This window comes from Bombyx mandarina, chromosome 13, assembly GCF_030267445.1.
Source record: "Bombyx mandarina strain Sakado chromosome 13, ASM3026744v2".
NCBI lineage: Eukaryota > Metazoa > Arthropoda > Insecta > Lepidoptera > Bombycidae > Bombyx > Bombyx mandarina.
Genome location: NC_143220.1, coordinates 11,584,892 through 11,591,048, shown reverse-complemented (window position 1 = coordinate 11,591,048; position 6,157 = coordinate 11,584,892).

Sequence of the window (6,157 nt, the reverse complement as noted above, 5' to 3'; positions counted from 1 at the left end):
TTCTAAGGTCTCAGTATAGTTACAACGGCTGCCCCACCCTTCAAACCGAAACGCATTACTGCTTCACAGCAGAAATAGGCAGGGCGGTGGTACCCACCCGCGCGGACTCACAAGAGGTCCTACCGCCAGTAAAAGGTGAGGTTTAGAAGAAAAATATCATGTTTGGGCTATTTATGGGCTGTTGCATATGATTGTCGATTTGTGAATTAATCAGCCCAGGAATCGTTGTTGTGCCTTGAACTTCAAATGAACGTTGAAACTTGTAGAATGTATTGTTGACTTTTCACTATTATAATTATACAGACGGGTAAATTACTTGAACAGGCAAAGATTATAATAATAATAGTTAGTGATTTAGAGGTAATGGGTCTTTGTACGATAAGCGCGTGCAGTCGTTATCAACTAGAAAATAGAATAAGTTTTTCTTTGTTTTTTTTTTTACGTGCCTATTCTATAACCTCAAGGTGTTATCATAGCTTTACCAGACGTGTAGGCGAGCTCACGGGGCTCAGCTTGGCGCCTTACTAACACTAGCCCTAGCAAGGACTTTGCTGAATCTACAACCAGATCGGATCCACTGAGAAAATCCGGCCAGAAACTCAGTGGGCTGTGTCTGTGGATTAATTTTCCCGACGAGCCCTTTGTTGCATTTGACGGGTTCGACTAGAACGGTGACTAGAACAGAATGACTAGCCGCTTGCTCACTTACGCTTGCTTAACATAATATGCAATTCCAGCCGATATTTGCAGCTCATAATTAATTTTACTATGTAGTAAAATGCTAGATTAATCGCTATCAAAATAAAAGAATATTTGCCAACTATTATAAAAATAAAAATTCTGATTTCGATTATTAAAAAAACATCACGCTCCGTTATACATAATATTTTTATCTTGTCTTATAGCTCTTTACATTACAGCATATTATTATCTCTTACTGTAGTTTGCAGTATTGGCTTGTTTTGGTCCATATTTTACTGAATTGCTTTTAAGTAATCATTAGCACAAAAAATTCAGAAACAAATTTTAAGATCGATTTTACACTATTTAATAAATAGAATAAATCAAAATGTGTCAATGCTTTACTTTACGCCATTCTAGAACATTACATACCATTCTAGAAATACAGCATTTTTCGTTTAGCTCAACAGTCCTGTGTGTTTTATGTCTAGTTTGAAGGGATTTCAAGGACACGACCTTCAGCAATGAAGTATTCGACTAAGAAGAGAGTTTGAAGAGAGATTTTGAAATTTACCTCATAACTATCTTTAAAATGTCTGTATCTGAAGTTGTTATTGCCTTAACCTTAAAGGATAAGTCTGTTGTAAACGTATGACGTGATATGGGTTGGGTATGGCGTTCACTGCTGGTAGGACCTCTTGTGAGTCCGCACGGGTAGGTACTACCACCCTGCCTATTTCTGCCGTGAAGCAGTAATGCGTTTCGGTTTGAAGGGTGGGGCAGCCGTTGTAACTATCCTGAGACCTTAGAAGTCATAGCTCAAGGTGGGTGGCGACATTTACGTTTTAGATGTCTATGAGCTCCGGTAACCACTTAACACCAGGTGGGCCGTGAGCTTGTCCATCTACGTTAGCAATAAAAAAAATATGAAAATACCGGTCTGCATGCAAACTCTACCGGCAAGTACGAATTTTTATAAAATACGTATTCAATAACATGTTCGCGAAATACTTTCATTATGAAGCAATAGCATCGTTTAATAAAAATCAAACCCGCAAAGTTTTAAAATTTGTGTAATCACTGGTGGTGCTTGTGTATACTCGTAAATAGGATTATTAACCTGCCTATTTCTGTCAGAACGCAACCTACCTGATTTTAAAGGCAGGATGACCGTTATGAAAGACTTCCCAAGATATCTAAGAGCTTCGGTAACCACTGAATATCAGGTGAGTATAAGTATACTTCATAAACCTCTGCAGTAATATCAAAATCTAGATAAAAAAATATGGAATTAGTTCACTTTTATAGTATTACTAGCTAACCCGGCAAACGTTGTTTTGCCATATATAACATATCTAGGGAATTTTTAGTGTAGAAAAAAAAAACTAACTTATTGTAAGTGTGTAAGGATGTGGTAGATGAGTGAAGGAGGCATGTAGCGCTGTGAACGATAAGTGAATATAAAAATAACAATACCTCATTCAACCACATAATGTCTCATTATAACAAAAAAAAATTGTCCAAAAAATTAAAAATAAATCTTAGGGATGGACAACCCTTATCACTTAAGGGTATGAAAAATAGATAGTAGCTGATTCTCAGGCTTACTGAATATGCATAAAAAAATTCATAAGAATCGGTCAAGCGGTTTCGGAGGAGTATGGGAACGAACATTGTGACACGAGAATTTTATATATTAGATATTTTTGGACTACAGAACAATAAAACAATAATAATATTAATTGATGAACAATTGTAACTTCAAGCTCACAAGTTTATGTTCTAATATCTGGTCTAACCTGTCCAAAATTCAATAAAACCCATACCGATTTGGATATAAACTCATCCACATCTACGATTTTTTCCCACTACGCCGCATCACAATCATCTGTGAAGTATCAATTCCACAATCAATCGGATTCGATACTGGTATAGTATATACGGTAACAGTTATACGCAGTAGTCGAGTTTCTGTATGTCGATGGTTTCATGCTATCAATATAACAACATGAACGATTTGAGACCGGCCGGACTCGACGAGAGCCGGTCGATAAATGTTGCGGGACATTGAGCTATGAAATTTGGATACGGTCTTTTTGGCATTTATTAATACTAGTTTAATATTGGCTGTGACTAGCTGTGAAACGTTCCAGCTTTTACCATAATCTCGTTTTTACCATCGCACCGCCCGCCACCGGAGTAGAGTTCATCCATAGTACCTGAAGCCACCGCGCTCATCCGCAGTGCGTTTCCAGAGATCTTTTTTGCCACGTACCATCCGGCTTTCGGATGAGCTCCTCTCCACGGTCTTTCTCGAGCACTATGGCATATCCTTCTTCAAACGAGGCTTGTGGAGAGTACTTAACGGTAGGCAGCGGCTTGGCTCTGCCCCTGGCATTGCTGAAGTCCATGGGCGAAGGTAACCATTCACCATCAGACAGGCCGTATGCTCGTCTGCCTACAAGGGCATTAAAAAAAATAAAAAAATGCTAGAATAAAGTCGGAACATGGAGATGAATTGAAACGGTATAAAATTTAAAGGCTGCACACTTTTTTGTGTCCTTTTTCAGTACATTAATTTGGTTCTGACAGAGTGTTTATACTTATTAAGCCGTTCATTTTATTCTAACATAAATATATTTTTTTATACGATAATAGATCCAATTTGTATAATGTATGTATGAAAAACTCATTTAATGTTACCAAAAAAATTAATATCAGTGTTTTATCCAATGCATATTACATCAATGAATTTTCCGCCATGTAGATTTTATAACATTGAAGAGCACTTCGCTCGTTCAATTAATAAAGATATTGCCTACGATTTGCTTGCATCTGACTGCGTAGTTTCATTTCCTTTTTCATATCACTTGTAAATCCGGTACTTTAAAATAATATATTCCATAGTTCATATTTCTATAATCCTTAGTTTATGATAGAAAAATGTTCATGAAATGTTCGAAATACTCAACTTGTAGTTATGCCATTGTATACGTGCATTTTTTATTATTATTTAATTGTGAAATTATACTGTAAATTAATGTTTAATAAAATCCATGATAAAATACTAACATCGCATAAAATGTTGTCTTTACTGGCAATATCCCTGTAGAGATGCTCGGCCTTTTACCACCAATCAGTGCTTCGGTTTAGTTTTCAGACTACAGTAACCATTACTCCTGTAAATATGTTTTACAATATCATTAAGTTATATTAACATTATTGTTACAGCCCTATGATAATAAGAATATTAGTTATTAAATTTATTCATGAATAAATGGAATGACGTGATGGAAATGTTTTGTTTTTCGTATTTTTTATTCAAATTATACGACTGTGAAGACGTCATATGAATTATTTCTCTATTCATAGTATTTTTTTGCTATTTGTGGACAATTTACTTATATACATCTCGGGATGAATGCCTTTAATTCAAATTTAATTACACAAATAAAAACTGTCCTACCTTTCGAACCGAGGATTGTGGCTGCTTTGCCATAGATAGCCAGGGTGACGGTATTTACCAGCGTAGGATTACAATAAATACTCCCACTAATATACATATAATATATACTATCATTTTGACAACAAAAATAACACATAAAATTACTTACACACCCATTTTATTGAAACAGAATTTAGAATTGAATTGAAATTTAATTAATATTAATGAACAGACAGCTTACAATTTCCTTTGTGATGCAAGTATATTCCTTGGACAATATAAAGTAAATGCCACCTATATTTTAGATTAGAAGGCGTTGTAAGTTGTGTGATAAAGTATGTTGAGGATGTGGCTGCGTGCTTAAATCAAAATCTTGTAGAGCCAAACTACGACATATATTTATTTATAGCAATGCGGCTTACAAAAGTTACAAGTCTAATTTGAGGGAGGTGATTTTAGGACGTTTTAACTAAGGCGTTTGGCACCATGTGCTTACGGCCGTGGTTGCGGAGTGACTGTGTGCACTCGTCTGTGTGCTTACTGCAAGTTAACGTTCTCGAAAGCGTAAAAAGTAACTCGAATTTGTATGAAGTTGGAACAGCGCCCCTAGCGGCAAACGTACGCAAACGTCCCAACTCCATACAAATTTGGATAAACGTTTACGCTATCGTTAGAAAACTCGCACTAAGCGCATTGTTCTTTAAGATTTTGCGGAGTGACTGGCGAGCGGGGGCAATAAATGCTTAGACTACGGTTTTTTGCGTCGCCAGTCCGTGTTTCCGAACAGAAGCTATGAGTGCTTCACGGCAGAAATAGAACTCCGGTAAACGAACTCGCTAAAGAGTTCGACGAGTAAGAATACGAGTTCTAATGAAATACTAAAAAGGTTCTTGTAGTATTTTATTCGGCTTTTTTTAAGGATCTTAAGTAATACAGTGTGCTTAGTGTGAGTTTTTTAACGTTCGCGATAGTGTAAAAATTAACTCGAATCTGTATGCAGTTGGAATAGCGCCCCTAGCGGCAAACGTAAGCAAACGTTCGAACTCCATACAAACCTGTATGCTTAGTGCGAGTTTCTTAACGTTCTCGATAGCGTAAAAGTTAAGCCAATTTTGTATGCAGTTGAAACAGTGCCCCTAGCGGCGAACGTACGCAAACGATCCCACTCGATACAAACATGAGCTAACTTTTACGCTATCGAGAACGTTAAAAAACTCGCACTAAGCAGTACTAAGCACACAGATATTATCCAACTGAAAACTCCTAAGTGCAACAAAAGAGACACCCCAAGCTAAATTTAGGTGAAAACCAAAGAAAACGCAACGCTACAGTGAGTCGAGTTAATTGAAGTGTCGCATCCAATTAACTGAATCTGATAATGCGAAGTATTTCGATTTTAATTCGGTGGAGATTTAAAAATAACATTGATCGATATTTATTATGTGGTCTGGTACCTACTCGTTTGAATGGAGAGCTCAGATGTCGATTGAGGTAGCTCCAAATCGAGAATAATTAATAAATTAATTAAGTCATTAGTAAGCAGAAATCAGCAACTTTAAACGAGTTTCCTTTTAAATTTTTAGATCAAATAATATTTATATAATGATGATAACAATATTAATGACAACAGCTTTTTAATTTTTCTATGTGAGTGGACGTATTTACGGCGACAAAAAATCTCTAACTGCATTTTTTCTATAAACAGAAACTATATTAATATTAGTATCACGTGAAGTTACAATTTTATAGAGTAAAATCTATGTACCTACTATTTTTGTAATACGTTCTACCTTATCACCGGGACAAAGTACATTCAGTTCTAAAATTATAGTTATTAAGAAAGAACTTATAGAACTACTTAGTCAGTAGTCACAATGAGTGTCGGCGTCTGCGATGACCTTACATTATAAAGAATAGAGGTTTTACATTAACTACAATAGCATAGCGTTAAATGGTATATAGATTACGCGTACACATCTCAGTGGCTCCGACACAACTTACATTCTATGACACAGAATAACTGAATTGAAT